Source organism: Leucoraja erinacea, chromosome 18 (assembly GCF_028641065.1).
Source record: "Leucoraja erinacea ecotype New England chromosome 18, Leri_hhj_1, whole genome shotgun sequence".
Taxonomy (NCBI): Eukaryota; Metazoa; Chordata; class Chondrichthyes; order Rajiformes; family Rajidae; genus Leucoraja; species Leucoraja erinaceus.
The window spans coordinates 41,735,841-41,755,140 of record NC_073394.1 but is presented as its reverse complement, the minus strand read 5'-3'; the positions used below and the strand labels follow the sequence as shown (position 1 = coordinate 41,755,140).

At 45.1% G+C, this 19,300-nt stretch overlaps 1 protein-coding gene across 6 annotated transcripts in view; it reads right to left on the bottom strand.

Moving 5' to 3' along the window:
- LOC129705968 (tripartite motif-containing protein 66-like) overlaps nt 1-19,300 on the bottom strand; it is a 249,841-nt gene that overhangs the window by 55,698 nt on the left and 174,843 nt on the right. The window lies entirely within an intron of this gene.

Here is a 19,300-nt window from a genome sequence, read left to right as displayed (position 1 = left end):
TTTACACCCGAGCGGTATGAACATGACTTCTCCAATTTCAGTCCGTGCTTTCTCCTTCTTTCCCCTCCCCTTCCCAGCTCTCCCTCAGCCCACTGTCTCCGCCTCTTCCTTTCTTCTTCCCACACCCCCCACCTCCACATCAGTCTGAAGAAGGGTCTCGACCCGAAACGTCGCTTATTTCCTGCATAGATGTTGCCTCACCCACTGAGTTTTCCAGCATTTTTGTCATTTTAGTTGCGTCTGGTTGGGTAACTATGGTAGGGTGAAGACTATTCCATGCTTTAATTGTGCGGGGGAACTCCATGGAGCATCCAGCATCCCTGGATAGAAGAAATTGGGTGACGTTTCGGGAAGAGACCCTTCTTTAGATTTCCTCTGGTTTTAGTGCTTTTAGTTTAATTTAAAGATACAGTGTGGAAACAGGCCCTTCAGCCCACGCCAACCACCGATGACCCGTACATAGTTCTATCCCACACATTAGCGACATAAGTCAAGAGTGTTTTATTCTCTTGTCCCAGTTAGAACAATGAAATCCTTACTTGCAGCAGCACAACAGAATATGTAAACATAGTACTCTTTAAACAATGTTATAGACGAGAAAACAAAACAATGTATAATTATATATGAATATATAACTATATAATTATATATTATATGTGTGTGTGTGTGTAATATATATATCCACACATACATACAAAATTTCCCTCCTGGGATTAATAAAGTTCTATTGTATAGTATCGTGTGTGTAGAAAGGAACTGCAGATGCTGGTTTAAACCGAAGACAGACACAAAAAGCTGGAGTAACTCAGCAGGTCAGACAGAATCTCTGGACAAAAGGAAAATATTATATTTTGCATCTGAAAAAGGCTCCTGCACACCTTTGGAATGTGGAAGGAAACAAGAGCACCCGGAGAAAACCCATGCGATCAGATGGAATAGGAGCAAACTCCATACAGACAGCACCTATATTCAGGATCAATTCCTGGTCTCTGGCACTTTTAGTCAGCAGCTTTATGGCCAATGTACTTCCCCATAGTATTGAATTGAATTAAAACATACAGTAGCTGTAAAGGGGGACATAGCGTTAGGGATTTAAGACTGAAAATGGATAGTTTCTTTTTTTTAGTAACCAAAGTTATCAACGTATAATTTTTTGTGCGTTGGACAACACAATATAGTGGCACAGCTGGTTGACTTGCTGCCTCCCATGCCAGAGATCTGTGTTCGATCCTGTCCTCATGCATGGCCTGTGTTGAATTTGCACATTCTCCCTACAAGAGTGTAGGTTTCCTCCTACATCCCAAAGACGCATTGGCTTTGTAGGTTAACTTGTCTCTGTAAAATTGCTCCTAATGTGTAGGGAGTGGGTGAAGAAAGTGGGATAGCAGAACTTGTGTGAATGGGGAGACAAAATAGCTGGAGAAACTCAGCAGGTGAGGCAGCATTTATGGAGCAAAGGAATAGGCGATGTTTCGGGTCGAGACCCTTCTTCACACTGATGTTGGGGAGGGGTGGGGGCGGGAAAAATAAAGGAAGAGGCGGAAACAGAAGGCTGTGCCAAGTCAACATGGATTTATGAAAGGGAAACATGCTTGACTAATCTTCTGGAATTTTTTGAGGATGTGACAAGTAAAATCGATGAAGGGGTGACAGTGGATGTAGTGTATCTAGACTTTCAGAAAGCCTTTGATAAGGTCCCGCATGGGAGACTGGTGACTAAAGTTAGAGCACATGGTATTGGGGGTAGGGTGTTGACATGGATAGAAAATTGGTTGGCAGACCGGAAGCAAAGAGTAGGAGTGAACGGGTCCTTTTCAGAATGGCAGGCAGTGGCGAGTGGAGTGCTGCAAGGCTCAGTGTTGGGGCCACAACTGTTTACCATATATATTAATGATATGGAAGAGGGAATTAGGAGCAACACCAGTAAGTTTGCAGATGACACAAAGCTGGGTGGCAGTGTGAACTGTGAAGAGGATGTTAGGAGTTTGCAGGGTGACCCAGATGCGATGAGTGGCAGATGCAGTATAATATAGATAAATGTGAGGTTATCCACTTTGGCGGCAAAAACAAGAGGGCAGATTATTATCTCAATGGGGTTAGGTTAGGCAAGGGGGAGGTGCAGCGAGACCTTGTACACCAGTCACTGAAAGTTGGCTTCCAGGTACAGCATTGATCTATGGGATGGCGGGACTGTCATATGAGGAAAGATTGAAGACTAGGCTTGTATTCACTGGAGTTTAGAAGGATGAGGGGAGATCTGATAGAAACATATAAAATTATAAAAGGAATGGACAAGCTAGATGCAGGGAAAATGGTCCCAATGTTGGGCGAGTCCAGAACCAGGGACCACAGTCTTAGAATAAAGGGGAGGTCATTTAAGACTGAGGTGAGAAAAAACTTTTTAACCCAGAGGGTTGTGAATTTGTGGAATTCCCTGCCACAGAGGGCAGTGGAGGCCAAGTCACTGGATGGATTTTAAGAGAGAGTTAGATAGAGCTCTAGGGGCTAGTGGAGTCGAGGGATATGGGGAGAAGGCAGGCACGGGTTATTGATAGGGGAGACCAGCCATGATCACAATGAATGGCGGCGCTGGCTCGAAGGGCCGGATTGCCTCCTCCTGCACCTATTTACTATGTTTCTATGTTTCTATGTAACATATTGGTTTTGTTGAGGATATGAAAGTGGTCGATTGTTTCTTAGGAGCATTACACAATGGTGGTTGGATGGGTGTGGGGATTTCTCTGCAATAATTTATATCTGCAGTTTTTCAACATCACGAGCATTGTGCAGCGGGTTAAAAAACCTCTGGTGAAAAATTGCTGTAGTAGCCAAATGATTGTTCAGAGTGATCCCTCATTGTCCTTCCATGTCATGATAATGAAGAGACTAATTAAAAAGCTCACAAGATGCATGACGATAAATCATCTTCCTAGTTATCAATATCTTGTTTATAAACATTCAATATGTCATTGTGCCAAAAGCTTAATCCAAAAAGCGGCCAAAAGGCTACATCTTTCATTCCAATTCATCTTCAGGACTGTACTAATTGCCTTCAAAACACATTTATACTGCCCATCCATCTCCAGTCTAACCAATTTTTCATAACCAATCACAAGTATTTTAAGCTGCTTCCAACTGAGATTTATCGAGCTTTGGAGAAGGGTTTTCTGTGTGACAATTTATCCCTCTGTCCTGACAAAGTTTGGTGTGTGGGAGGAAACCAGAGCATCTGGAGAAAAGCCACGTGGTCATAAGGAGAACTACAAAGGCAGCCACTTGACCGCTGCGCCACCATCTGCGTGCAAGATGGGCAGAACTGGCACTGCAATATTACATTTTAAGGTGGGATATGTAAGGGAGGGGTGGAATAACTGCAGAGATGAGGGAGGATATCTTGGAAGGTTCTTCAAATAAGGTCGTAGAGTTCAGAAATAAAAGTGCTCACTTTGCTGGGAGAGTATTACAGGCTGCCAAACAGCGAGAAAAAATACAGCAGATATGTAAGCTAATCAGAGTATTATGAAAATAATTCATTTGGATTTCAATTACACCAATATTAATTGGGATCATATTAATGTGAAAGATTTAGAGGTGATGGAACACTCGTGTGCTCCGCAGAGTTTTAGTAAATCCTTTTGTAGATGGTCCAGCTCTAAAGAAGGTATAACAACGGATCTAACTGTGTCACAGACAGTGCCTTACAGCACAGAAACAGACCATTTGGTCCAATTTGTTCAGGCCAACCGGGTTTTGGAAATAATGTTGTTAATTGTAAGGTGGAGATTGACAGATTTGTAATTAGGAAGGGTGTCAGTGGTTATGCAGGGCTCTCACTTAACTTTTTTCCCCTGTTGCCAGCCGGGCAACCTCGGCAGGTTTTTAGGTTGCCAAATGACAGTTTAGCTGGTCATTTAAGACGGCTTGCATGGCGCGTGCGATAATGTGCTTGGACGAAGTGCGTAGTTACCAGTCGGAATTATGCTCAATGAAGCATTCACATATTATTTCTGCTTCAAATAAAGTCACAAACTAAATATATTCACCAATCAAGACATGATATATACCACAAGGACATGCAGCAAAATTACAATACGGTATCTCATCTCTTTTTACACGTTGCAATGAATGCAATTTCTATTATCTATTTTCACTTCCAAACAAAAAATGTGGTTATGCAGTGTATGATCAACCTCAGTGAGACCAAGCGCAGGCTTGTCGATCGCTTCGCACAACACCTCCACTCAGTTCACAATAACCAACCTGATCTCCCAGTGGCTCAGCACTTCAACTCCCCCTCCCATTCCGAATCCGACCTTTCTGTCCTCCTCCTCCATGGCCAGAGTGAGGCCCACTGCAAATTGGAGGAACAGCACCTCATATTTTGTTTGGGTAGTTTACACCCCAGCGGTATCAACATTGGCTTCTCTAATCTCAGGTAGTCCTTGCTTTCTCCGTCCTTCCCCTCCCCTTCCCAGCTCTCCCACAGCCTACTGTCTCCGCCTCTTCCTTTCTTTTTCCCGCCCTCCACCCCTCCCGACATCAGTCTGAAGAAGGGCCTCGACCCGAAACGTTGTCTATTTCCTTCGCTCCATAGATGCCGCCTCGCCTGCTGAGTTTCTCCAGCATTTTTCTCCCCATTCACACAAGTTCTGTTATCCCACTTTCCTCACCCACTCCCTGCACATTAGGGGCAATTTTACAAACAAGTTAACCTACAAAGCCAATGCGTTTTTGGGATGTAGGAGGAAACCATATGCTTGCAGGGAGAATGTGCAAATTCAACACAGACAGTGCCCGAGGACAGGATCGAACACAGAACTCTGGCGTGGGAAGCAGCAAGTCCACCAGCTGTGCCACTATATTTTATTTTCCAACACACAAAAAATTATACGTTGATAACTTTGGTTACTAAAAAAAAACTATCCATTTTCAGTCTTAAATCTCAAAGTCACGCTATGTCCCCCTTTACAGCTACTGTATGTTTTAATTCAGTTCAAGACTATGGGGCAGTACATTGGCCATAAAGTTGCTGCCTAAAATTGCCAGAGACCCGGAATTGATCCTGAATATGGGTGCCGTATGTATGGAGTTTTGTTTTCTCGTTTATAACATTGTTTACAGAGTACTATGTTTACATATTCTGTTGTGCTGCTGCAAGTAAGGATTTCATTGTTCTAACTGGGACGTGAGAGAATAAAACACTCTTGACTTGCGTCGCTGATGTGTGGGATAGAACTAGAGTACGGGTGATCGGTGGTCGGCATGGACTCGATGGGCCGAAGGGCCTGCTTCCACGCTGTATCTTTAAATTAAACTAAAAACACTAAAACCAGAGGAAATCTAAAGAAGGGTCTCTACCCGAAACGTCACCCAATTTCTTCTATCCAGAGATGCTGGCTGCTCCATGGAGTCCCCCCGCACAATTAAAGAGGGGGATCTAGAATAGTCTTCACCCTACCATAGGTATGATCCAGACGCAACTAAATTTAAGGTAGCTTTTTTTTCCCCCAAGAACCCTTTTTTGCTTAAGTCCAAGTCAAGAGTCAAGAGAGTTTTATTGTCATGTGTCCCAGATAGGACAATGAAATTCTTGCTTGCTGCAGCACAACAGAATATGTAAACATAATACAGAACAGGAGATTATATCAGTGTGTCTATATATTATAGACCATATATATACACAATAAATAAACAGATAAAAAGCAATAGGCTGTTATTTTTCAGAGTTTGGTGTTTGGTGGTGGTGGGTCCACCAGTTTAAATTCCATTTCGAATATTTTTGGAGGACCAGGAAACCAAGAAGCAAGAGTTACTCCCGGGAGTTACTGCAGCTCCAGGGAGTGATTCTGCGTTGTTTTACAGCGGTCGCGGTGAGGCAGCGACCGGACAGCAATGGCGGCCAGAACTCCCACAATGCAAAGGGAGGGAGAAAGTGGCCGACGCCGACCAGTTGCCGTGGCAGTGCACATGTGCAGGGCCGCACTTGCGCACAACCACGGCCGATGATGTGCTGGCCGTGGCTGTGCGCATGTATAAGGCGGCCGGCCGTGCCGAGCGAAAAGCCGAGACCCGAGAGCTGAGCGGAGTCCGGAGAGCTGAGCCAAGAGCCTAGCGCCGAGCCGAGAGCCAAGCGCCGAGCGGAGAGCCGAGAGCCGAGACCTGGGCACGGATGGCGGGCGGGTGTCCCGGTTGCTTGCCAAGCGGGCAAAATGGCATGGCGTTTAGGTAGCCCAGCGGGACTGTAAGTTGCCATTGGCACCCGGGCAACCGCTAATTTTGAGTGGTGTGGCAGCAGAGTTGCTGCCTTACAGCGCTAGAGAACCGGGTTTGATCCTGACCACAGGCGCTGTCTGTAAGAAATTTGCACGTTCTCCCCGTGACTGTTTGGGTTTTTTTCCGGGTTCTTAGGTTTCCTCCCACATTCCAAAGACCTGCAGGTTTGTACGTTGATTGGCTTCTACAAATTGTGGCAAATTGTGGATAGGATAGAACTAGTGTATGGGTGATCATTGGTTGGTGCAGACTCACTCACTGGGCCGAAGGGCCTGTTTCCACATTGTATCTATAAAGTAAAAGTGAAATAGTACAACTTCAGGATCAGCATACTCACTTTATGCTGAAGGTTACGGTCAACAAGCCAACCAGGAACCCTGGATTTGAGGATTGGATAAAAGGAAAAAAGGCAACATGACAGGTTTAGAAATTGAAAAATAGTGAGGCCTAATGGGCCTGTCCCACTTGGGCGATTTTTTAGCCGACTACAACGACAATTGTAGTTGCAGAATTCAGACAGCAGGTGGGGGAATTCTGGCAGAGATTACCTTTGAAAAAGAGCGAGCTATTGAATCTTAATAGCTGGAAGGGCCTGCAGGGTACGGTGCATTCCTAGCTGCTTTGGAATGCAACACTGGACAATTTTCAAATCTTGTCTCACCACAAAAGAGGTGCCAGATGACTGGATGACAGTGAATATGGTTCCATTAACCAAGAAGGGAAGCCAAATAATTATAGGCCAATGAGTGTAATGTAGCATAGCAGAGATATTACTGGAAAACATTCTAAGGAACAAGGTTGAAAGAAGGGTCGCGACCCAAAACGTCATCAATTCCTTCTCACCAGAGATGCTGCCTGTTGCTACCTGCTGAGATGCTCCAGCATTTTGTGTCTAATTTAGGCTTCATCTTTACTTGGGTTTAAGTTTGGGGTGGCAGTGGTAATCACAGATAGACACCTCAGCTTTGTAAAGGGGAGATCTATTCTGAGTAATTTTACTGAACTTTTCCATGAAGGCATAAAGGGTGAGGCCAATGTCTTTAATGTAGTCTGCAGGGATCAGTGAGCCCTTTGACAAGGATTTGACGACAGCGAAGAGCCCTCCTGACCCAGTGTAGACAAATCAGACCTAAAATGGGCGTGACTATGGCCAGTTGTGATACCACAGGAATCAGTTCTGAGACCTTGCTGTTTGATATAGTATATATATTAATGATCTGGATGTGAATGTCAGAGGTATGATGAGCACATTTGTAGATGACTTAGAGATTTGATAGTGAGGGTAGTTTTCAAGACAACACTGATGCACTTTGCTGAGATGCACAAAGAATTTGCAGATCAAAATTAATACTGAAAAATATGAGGTGATACATTTCAGGAGAACTAGTAAGGCATAAACACATTAAAAAGCAGATCCTGGAAATAACTATGGTACCGAGGAACCTGGGTAAACATGTTCAGGAATCACGGAAGGTAGCAGCTTAGATGGTTGTTAATTAAGACGATGAGACACTTCCTCATTAGTTGGGGCATAATAAATCAGGCATGTCATGGCCCAACTAGATATATCATCAGTTACGTCAGAGAAGGTGTATTGTGTACAGATTTGGTCCACCACACTATTGGAAGGTAGCTTATGCTACCTGGAATTTTTGGAATTCCTCTGGAACGTTTTGAGGATGTAACAAGTAAAATGGATGAAGGACAGCCAGTAGATGTAGTGTATCTGGACTTTCAGAAAGCCTTTGATAAGGTCCCACACAGGAGATTAGTGGGCAAAATTAGAACACATGGTAGGGTATTGACATGGATAAATAATCGGTTGGCAGACAGGAAACAAAGAGTGGGAATAAACAGGGCCTTGTCAGAATGGCAGGCAGTGGCGAGTGGAGTGCCGCAAGGCTCGGTCCTGGGGCCGTAACTATTTATAATATATATTAATGATTTAGATGATGGGATTAAAAGTAGCACGAGCAAATTTGCAGATGACACAAAGCTGGGTGGCAGTGTGAACTGCAAAGAGGATGCTAGGAGGTTGCAGGGTGACTTGGACAGGTTGAGTGAGTGGGCAGATGCATGGCAGATACAGTATAATGTATATAAATGTGAGGTTATCCACTTTGGCGGCAAGAACAAGGAGGTAGATTATTATCTCAATGGTGTCAGATTAGGAAAAAGGGAAGTGCAATGAGACCTGGATGTTGTACACCAGTCACTGAAAATAAAAATGCAGGCAGTGAAGAAAGCTAATGGCATGTTGGCCTTCATAACAAGAGGATTTGAGTATAGGAGTAAAGACGCCCTTCTGTAGTTGTACAGGGCCCTGGTGAGACAACATCTGTATGTGCAGTCTCCTAATTTGAGGAAGGACATCCTTGCTATTGAGGCAGTGCAGAGCAGGTTGACAAAGTTAATCCCCGGGATGGCGGGAACGTCATATGAGGAAAGATTGGGAAAACTGGGCTTGTATTCACTGGATTTAGGATGAGAGGAATTCCTATAGAAACATATAAAATGGGAGAAGTTAAAGCTAGACTAAGCTACCTTAGAGAACTGAGAGACTGATGCGTACTCTGTTGCACTGAGACATGGCTGAGGCCTGATATACCTGGCTGTTCCATTCAACCTGAGAGCCTATCCCTTCACCAGATGGATGGCACGGCATCTTCGGGCAAGGTTCGGAGCAAAGGGGGCTGCCTCCTAAGCAATATCTCATGGTGCTCGGATGTGGTGGACCTGGGAATGGACGTCATGGTTCATACAAGGTTTCCAGTTGAGTAACTGTTGTGACAGACTACACCAGACTACATGTATAGAGGAGTGAGTGCCGAAGAAGACAATCCGACAGTTACTGAACTGGAAACCGTGTAGGAACCGTGAGGTCCATTCACAGGTGATGGCCAAGACCGCTGCCTACGTCAAATGATACGAGGCTGCAACCTTCGCAGAGACAGCAGGAATGGCAAGAAAGAATACCGGGACAAACCTGAGTCCCAGAATAATCTCTCAAACACCTGTTGACCGTGGGAAGGCTTGAATGATGTAATAGACACAAAGCAAATTCAGGCAGTAATGCTGCGAATACTGCAGCCCCCCCCCCCCCCCCCCCCCCCCCGTCCCCCCCCCCCCCCCCCCCCCCCCCCCCCCCCCCCCCCCCCCCCCCCCCCCCCCCCCCCCCCCCCCCCCCCCCCCCCCCCCCCCCGATGCATTCCGTGCTCACTTTGAGTAGAAGGCCAGCAGATGATATCCATCCTGACAGACTCAAGTGTTCCCACAGTCACATTTGCAGAAATAAGAAAATCAGCCTTCGTGAGGATGGACCCGTGGAAAGCAACAGGCCCGGATGCAGTTCTGGCTGTGTCCCGAGGAAATGTGTGGACCAACTATCAGGAGTGTACATGGACATCTTTCCCATCTCCATTCTGAGGTACCCTCCTGATTCAAGAAGACCATCATCGTCCAGAGAAAAACAAGATTTCATGCCTTATTGACTACTGTCCAATGACCTTGACATCTACTATCTTGCAGTGCTTCGAGAGACTGGTTATGGCGCACATTAAATCCAGCCTACCAAGCAGACTGGATCCACTGCAGTCTGCCTACCATTTCATCAAGTCCATGGCTGATGCCATCTCCTGGCCCTAGACTCATCCCTGGAACACATGGATATGAAGGACATCGACGCCTGACTCCTATTCATCAACAACAGGTCTGTTTTCAATACAATATTCCAATCAAGCTCATCTCGAAACTCATGGAACCTGGAGTCAGCATTCCCTTCTGCAACTGGGTCCTTAACTTCTTGACCAACAGACCACAGTCAGTGAAGATAGATGACAAATCATCCTCTACAATCATTATCACCAATGGTCCCCCCGCAAGGGAAAAGGGAAACAAGAGATATAGACGATGATTCAAAGAGATAAAGAACAATGAATGAAAGATATAGTATGCAAAAAAGTAACGATGATATAGAGGAAACAGGCCATTGGTAGCTGTTTGTTGGATGTAAATAAGAAGCTAGTGTGACTTGGATGGGGGAGGTATAGAGAGAGAGGGAATGCCGCGGTTACTTGAAGTAAGATAAATCAATATTCATACCACTGGGCTGTAAGCTGCTCAAGCGAAATATGTGATGCTGTTCCTACAATTTGCGTTTAGCCTCACTCTGACAATGGAGACCTAGAACAGAAAGGTCAGTGTGGGAATGGGAAGGAGAATTAAAGTGTTTAGCAACCGGGGGATCAGGTAGGATTGCATTTCCTCCAACCTCATCTACTGTATCCAGTGTTTTTGGTGTGGACTCCTATATATCAGTAAGACAGAGCGTAAACTGGGCAACTGTTTTACTGAAAACCTAAGCTCAGTCTGTCTTGAACTATGTGATCTGCCAGTTGCCAAACATATTAACTCCCTTAAAAATGTTAACTAATTCAATTTTACCTTTGTATGTCTCATTGTCACCTTCTCCTAGCTAACAATGATCTATTCTATATTTTCCTTGATGTTCATCCCCTTTGTTCACTTGTTTTCAGATCTTCCTCTTCCAAGTCTCTGCGTCTTCCTCTCCCCTGACTCCCAGAGTGAAGAAGGGGCCTCGACCTAAAAGGTCACATATTCCTTCTATCCAGAGATGCTGCATGTCTCGCTGAGTTTCTCCAGCATTTTGTGCCTGCCAGAATCTGCAGTTCCCTTCTACACATTCCATCAACAAAATCCTGTGGGATGCTAATCAAAGATTTTTGAAAATCCGATCCCCTTATCTATTCTACGAGATGCACCCTCAAAGAACTCTAATAGGCCAGTAAATCCAATATCTATTTCTCAACCATGTTGACTTTGTTCAAACATGTTATAATTTTCTTCCAATCTTGTTATCACATCCTTAATCGCAGATGCCTGCACTTTTCCCGCTAAAGCCTTTCACGCTACCTCCTTAAATGGTGGCATCACATGTGCTGCCTGCAAATCTGCTGGAGCCATTCCAGAACCCATAGATGATATCCCCAGAATTCACCATCCGCAAATGCATATTTTTCAAAACTCTGACTCACAAACATCTCTGGTATTCCTTTCATCTTAATTTTTTCCCCCAATACTTATTTCAATTAATTCATCATTTGTAATCAATAGCATATGAAGCAAATCAAAATCATTCCAGTTTGCTTAATATGTGCATTATCAACAAATATGCATTAGACGTTTATTTAATTTTCTTCAGTGAAGACAGACTTTAAACTTCTATAGTTTCCTTATTTACCGTAATAAATTCATTCTTGACACCAAAAATCAATACAAGCTTTGTTTTGGTAATGTCACGTTTGAACTGTTAATTAGTCAAAGTCTATCAAATCTCCTGCATTTTGCAAGACCTCAGATGTTTTATCCCTCGTCCACCTGCTGATTAACTGTTGAAAGTATAAACATAGTACAATGGCCAATAGCTGTCCAAACATGCATTAGCTGCTAGTTTTCCCCTGGTGCTTCACTTCAATATTCCTTGTCTTTGTGTTATCAGAGTCAAAAAGCCTCAGCAACAATAATATGTGTCTCATGACTTTATACACCTCTATATGATCAACCCTCATCCCCCTGCACTCCAACGAATAGTCCCAGCCCACTTAACCTCTCCCTATAGCTCAGACTCTCTAGTTCTGGCAATATCCTCATAAATCTTCTCTGTACCCTTTCCAGCTTGACAACATCTTTCCTACAGCATGGTGCCCAGAACTGAACACAATTCTCTGAATGCGGTCTCATCTCGTCTTAGACAACTGCAACATGACATCCCAACTTCTATACTCAATACTCTTACTGATGAAGACCATTGTATCAAAAGCATTTTTGACCACCCGATCCCACTCAGGTAGCTGTGACTTGACCTTCAGGGACCAAGCACCTGCACTCCTAGATCCCTCTGCTCTACAACACCCCCCAGAGCCCTACCATTCACGGTGTAGGTCCTGCCCATGATATACTTCCCAAAATACAACACCTCAGATTTCTCTGTATTAAGTTCCATCAACCATTTCTCAGCCCGCTTGGCCATCTTTACTATCTGCAAAACCACCCACTTTTGTATCATCTGCAAACTTGCTAATCTTACAGTGTATGTTCTCATCCAAATTATTTGATATGGATGACAAACAGTAATGGGCCCAGCACCAAAGCCTGAGGCACACCCACTATTCATAGGTCTGCAGTCTGAGAAGCAACCTTCCACCATCAACCTCTGCTTCCTTCCATGGAGCCAATTTTCTTTCCATTGAGCTATCTACCCTTTGGATTCCATGCAAGCTAACCTTCCAGAGCAGCTTACCACACGGAACCTTGTTGAATGCTTTGCAGAAGTCTATATATACAGCGGTGCCCTCATCAACCTTTTTGGTCATGTCTTAATTCCTGGCATGGTGGGACTTTCATATGTTGATAGAATGGAGCGGCTGGGCTTGTATACTCTGGAGTTTAGAAGGATGAGAGGGTAACATATTGAAACATATAAGATTATTAAGGGTTTGGACAAGCTAGAGGCAGGAAACATGTTCCCGATGTTGGGGGAGTCCAGAACCAGGGGCCACATTTTAAGAATAAGGGGTAAGCCATTTAGAACGGGGATGAGGAATAACTTTTTCACACAGAGAGTTGTGAGTGTGGAATTCTCTGCCTCAGAGGGTGGTGGAGGCTGGCTCTCTGGATGCTTTCAAGAGAGAGCTAAAGATAAGTTATGGGTTATGGGGATAAGGCAGGAATTGAGTACTGATTGTGGATGATCAGCCATGATAACATTGAATGGCCTACTCCTGCACCTATTGTCTATTGTAAAACCATGCTGAACCTCCCTAATCCATCTAAATGCCTGAATATCCTATCGCTCAGAATACTCTCTAATAACTTTCCAACTACAGATGCTAATCTTACTGGCCTATAGTTCCCAGCATTTTCCCTTCTTGAAGAGAGGCACAAAAGTTGCCAGCCTCCAATCTTCCGGCACCTCTCCTGTATTTCAAGCCAACTCGTAAATTTCGTAAAGTGGGTGGGATGCATAGGCGTCATTATTCTGTCTGGGGTGACAAGGCTCTTGGGTTAGGCTGGGAACATTCTCTGCTCACATCTCTCTCTTTCTGTGTGTGCAGGGGGAAGAGCGGTCTACCCCGCTGGGGCACAAGGGGGGGGGGAGGGGGGGGGTTAGTACGGGAGACAAGTATAGGAGAGGTGTACTGACTGTGGCCAGACTCTTTGGTAGTGATTGTCCACCAGTCTCAAAAGCCGCTGTGTCTCCCTGTCCCTGGGATAGCAGGGGGCGATCAAACAGCACAATACCCCCCTCCCCCTCCATGGCAACACGAAGGGCAACGATCCCAAGGCTTTAGCGCCAAAACAGCGGGCACCTGCCATAACGCGAGAGAGATCATGCACTGTTGTAGGTCTCCTTTGCACGTCGGTGTTTCTGTCTTTCTCCATCTCATTGTTGGCCCTGTCTGTCACCACCCCCACCCCCACCCCTCTGCTTCCCGGCCATGTGTGTGACCCCTTCCCTCCCCTCTCCAGCGCCCCGCCCATTACACCGGGCGCGGGAGCTTCGCACCGTCTTCACGACGGCGACGCCAGCAGGTCAGTGCCAGTCGCTGCGGGGCAGGTGCTCGGGGGCTCTCTCCCAGCGTGGTCCTGGACCGGGGTGGGGGGGAGGAATGGGAGTCAGCGGGCACGCCGGCTCTGCCACACCATGGGCCGCTGCCAACCAAGCCTCCCGTCCACGTCCACACGCTCGGTAGAACAGGAGCAGAGACTGGGAACTGTACCGCCCTTGCCCCCCTCCCTCTGCAACTGCAAACAACCCCACTCTCCTGCTCACCTAACCTGCCCCTCCCTTCTCTCTGTGTATTGAAGGCGCTTCTGGTCTGCAGTGTGCAATAGTCAACAAAATACACTGCATCTTTAGAAAGGAAAAATACAAAACATGTCAATCCCATTGGATAGGCCTTAGTCATGGTGCTGTACAACACGGAAACTGGTCCTTCAGCCCAGCTTGGCCGTGCCGTCCAAGTTGGCGTCTTGGGATAGTCCTATTTGCCTGCATGTGGCCCATAGCCCTCTAAACCCTTCCCATCCATTTATCTGTTGTTAATAACCTCAAGAAAATATTAAGTCTACGTGAGCTTGCTTCAGTTTCCTGGGTCCAACTCAGAGAGAAGTCTCCCCCCCCCCTTTCGCTCCACTGTTTATAATGCTCTCTGCATTATGAATTCCTCGACAGTGAACCCCATGGGCAATCACTACCAAAGTGTCTGCCCACAGTCAGTACACTTGTCTCCCGTACTAAGTCACACCAACCCCCCCCCCCCCCCCCCCCCCTCCCTCCTCCCCAGCTCCCCCCTACCTTTCCTTCCCAACTCCAGTCCTGTCCCGACCCCTTGGGAAACTGAAGGGAGCAACAATCAACTGCCACAGACACATATGATGTCATACACAAGAAAGGGCAAATGCTGATTGACAAAAAGTGAACACACGGTGCTGGAGTAACAGAAAGACACAGCAGAAATTTGGAAATGTCATCCCGTCACCCATTCCTTCTCACCATAGATGCTGCCTGCCCGCTGAGTTAAAGAGTGCCCACAGTAGACTCACGAGTCACTACGGTAAACTCACGGACCGCTACATTCTTACAACGAGTTTAAATGTTTCAAATTTTAACTTCAAGAGTAAATTTGACTCGTGGAAATCTTTAAACATGTTTAAAGTTTTTCAAGAGTTAACAAGTTTTCCGGGTACCTGCCGTTAGCGCCAAGAGTCGCTAAGTTATTTCCACGAGTTCCAACGTTCCCGCTATGTTAATCGTACGTGATTACCATGAGTTTAATTTGTTTTAAACCGAGAGACAGGGGTTTTAGCCTCCACAGCCCTATGTGGCAGGGAATTCCACAAATTCACAACTCTCTGGGTGATAACATTTTTTCTCACCTCAGTCTTAAATGACCTCCCCTTCTGACTGTGGCCCCTGGTTCTGGACTCGTCCAACATTGGGAACATTTTTCCTGCATCAGTCCTTTTATAATTTTATATGTTTCTATAAGATCCGCCCTCATCCTTCTAAACTCTAGTGAATACAAGCCTAGTCTTTTCCATCTTTCCTCATATGACATTCCCGCCATCCCAGGGATCAATCTCGTGAACCTACGCAGCACTGCCTCAATCACAAGGATGTCCTTCCTCAAATTCGGAGACCAAAACTGGACACAATACTCCAGATGTGGTCTCACCAGAGCCCTATACAACTGCAGAAGAACCTCTTTACTCCTATACTGAAATCCTCTTGTTATGAAGGCCAACATTCCATTAGCTTTCTTTACTGCCTGCTGTACCTGCACACCAACTTTCAGTGACTGGTGTACAAGGACGCCCGGGTCTCGCTGCACCTCCCCCTTACCCAAACTAACCCCATTGAGATAATAATCTGCCCCCTTATTTTTGTCACCAAAGTGGATAACCTCACATTTATCTATATTATACTGCATCTGCCATGCATCTGCCCACTCACTCAACCTGTCCAGGTCACCCTGCAACCTCCTAACATCCTCTTCACAGCTCGCACTGCCACGCAGCTTTGTGTCATCCGTAAACTTAGTAGTGAGGCTCCTAATTCCCTCTTCCAAACCATTGATATATATGGTAAAAGGTTGCGGCCCCAACACCGAGCCTTGCGGCACTCCACTCGCCACTGCTTGCCATTCTGAAAAGGAACCGTTCACTCCCACTCTTTGCTTCCTGCCTGTCAACCAATTTTCTATCCATGTCAACACCCTACCCCCAATACCATGTGCTTAGAAACATAGAAACATAGAAAATAGGTGCAGGAGGAGGCCATTAGGCCCTTCAAGCCAGGACCGCCATTCATTGTGATCATGGCTGACTGTCCCCTATCAGTAACCCGGGCCTGCCTTCTCCTCATATCCCTTGACTCCACTAGCCCCTAGAGCTCTATCTAACTCTCTCTTAAATCTATCCAATAACTTGGCCTGCACTGCCCACTGTGGCAGGGAATCACAAATTCACAACTCTCTGGGTGAAATAGTTTTTTCTCACCTCAGTCTTAAATGACCTCACCCTTTATTCTAAGACTGTAGCCCCTGGTTCTGGACTCGCCCAACAATGGGAACATTTTTCCTGCATCTAGCTTGTCCAGTCTTTTATAATTTTATATGTTTCTATAAGACTCCCCTAATTCTTCTAAACTCCAGTGAATACAAGACTAGACTTTTCAATCTTTCCTCATATGACAGTCTCGCCATCCCAGGGATCAATCTCGTGATCTTACACTGCACTGCCTCAATCACAAGGATGTCCTTCCTCAAACTAGGAGACCAAAACTGTACACAATACTCTAGATGTGGTCTCACCAGAGCCCTATACAACTGCAGAAGAACCTCTTTACTCCTATACTGAAATCCTCTTGTTATGAATGCCAACATTCCATTAGCTTTCTTCACTGCCTGCTGTACCTGTAAGCCAACTTTCAGTGACCGGTGTACAAGGACACCCAGGTCTAGCTGTACCTCCCCCTTACCTAACCTAACCCCATTGAGATAATAATCTGGCCCCTTGTTTTTGCTGCCAAAGTGGATAACCTCACATTTATCTATATTATACTGCATCTGCCCACTCACTCAAACCTGTCCAGGTCACCCTGCAACCTCCTAACATCCTATTCACAGTTCACACTGCCACCCAGCTTGTGTCATCTGCAAGCTTGCTAGTGTTGCTCCTAATTCTCTCTTCCAAATCATTAATATATATGGTAAATAGTTGCGGCCCCAACACTGAGCCATGCGGCACTCCACTCGCCACTGCCTGTCTTTTTGAAAAGGACCCGTTGCTCTAATTTTAGTCACCAGTCTCCCGTGCGGGACCTTATCAAATGATTTCTGAAAGTCTAGATACACTATATCCACTGGCACCCCTTCATCCATTTTACTTGTCACATCCTCAAAAAATTCCAGAAGATTAGTCAAGCAAGATATCCCTTTCATAAATCCATGCTGACTTGGACTAATCCTTTTACTGCTATCCAAATGTCCCATTATTACCTCTTTAATAATTGACTCCAGCATCTTTCCCACCACCGAATTCAGGCTAACTGGTCTGTAATTCCCCATTTTCTCTTTCGCTCCTTTCTTGAAAAGTGGGATAACGTTAGCTATCCTCCAATCCACAGGAACTGATCCTGAATATATCGAACATTGGAAAATAATCACCAATGCAGCAGGAAGCAGCAGCAGGTGAGAGGGGCTCACTGCTGTACCAAGCGAGTCGCGAGTGGGCTCAAAATCCGATGCTCTAAACTGCTGAGGAGATGGTGGGAGCCAGGGATGGGTCAGCAGCTCATCCCGTTCACATTCAGTTTATATATCATATTGTTGTGATTAAGCTTCTCGCACTCCATGGTGCTTCAGAGACATGGGAGTGGCGCCATTAAACGGTCCAGGGGCATATTGTCATTTCATTATCACGTGACCTCTGGTGGCCCGGAACAAAGAATAATCCGGAATGGGTTTGGTATCAGGTGCCGGGTAATGGGTTGTTGGGAATTTTGAATATTATAATTACGATTAGTTGTTAATAATTTGTTTAACTCTCGGGTTTACAAACTGGGGAAACATGATTGGAAAAATGGTCAACATAGTGAGATAGTGGGGCAATGAATAGATTAACATGATGTTTAGTTTCCATGCTTAGCTTGTTTAGTTGACAGACATATGTGGGGGTTGTAAACAGTTGAGAGTCACAAAACTAAAAAGGGTACTAACATTTATTGTACCTATGTGCTGTACAAATGGGAAGAGTGGTATACAAAGTAACAGGGAACATAAGACTAAATATAACTCTGGAGGGGTTACGGAGGCATTGATCAATAATGACATTTCAAAAATGTAAAAGACAATTAACTGTTATACTTTGAGAATATAAAAATGCTGTAGGTACTGTGAATCTTTGAAACACTTTGGGTTTCCTCAGAGTGTTTAACAGTGCCCACACACTGGTGGGACCTTCAATAAACCAAGACTTATCACTGATCTATGAGATGTTTTATTTTGTGTCTGTGCCTCTCTGAACTGGGCCCCAAGTAAAGCCAGATTCAAGATACAGGCATAACACAAAATTCCCTCTTATAAAGATCATGAGGGGAATAGTATAGAAGCTGGGATGTTGAGTATAGAAGCTGGGATGTAATGTTAAAATTGTACAAGGCATTGGTGAGACCAAATCTGGAGTATGGTGTACAATTTCGGTCGCCCAATTATAGGAAGGATGTCAAAAAAATAGAGAGAGTACAGAGGAGATTTACTAGAATGTTGCCTGGGTTTCAACAACTAAGTTACAGAGATAGGTTGAATAAGTTAGGTCTTTATTCTCTGGAGCGCAGAAGGTTAAGGGGGGACTTGATAGAGGTCTTTAAAATGATGAAAGGGATAGACAGAGTTGATGTGGACAAGCTTTTCCCTTTGAGAATATAAAATTCAAACAAGAGGAGGACATGACTAGAATTACTGTGAATCTTGAGGGGTAATATGAGGGGTTTTACTCAGAGAGTGGTAGCGGTGCCCAATGAGCACCAGTGGTGGGAGGCTTCATTGGTAACCAAGACTTAAATTGGATAGGCTATGGATGAGAAGGGAATGGAGGGTTATTTATGAGTGCAGGCAGGTGCCTCTCTGAGGGGGCCCCAAGTAAAGCCAGATTCAAGATACAGGCATAACACAAAATTCCCTCTTATAAAGATCATGAGGGGAATAGGGTAGAAGCACAGACATTTATGCAGTGTTGGGGAATCAAGAATCAGAAGTCATCGGTTTAAGGTGAGAGGGGACAAATTTAGTAGAAACTAGAGGGACAACTTTTTTTGCACAGAGGGTAGTGGGTATAAAGTTTCCAGAAGGGGTAGTTTAGGTATAAAATATAACAACGTTTAAAAGACATTTGGACAGCTACATGGATGGGAAATGTTTCAATGGAAATTGGCCAAACATGAGCA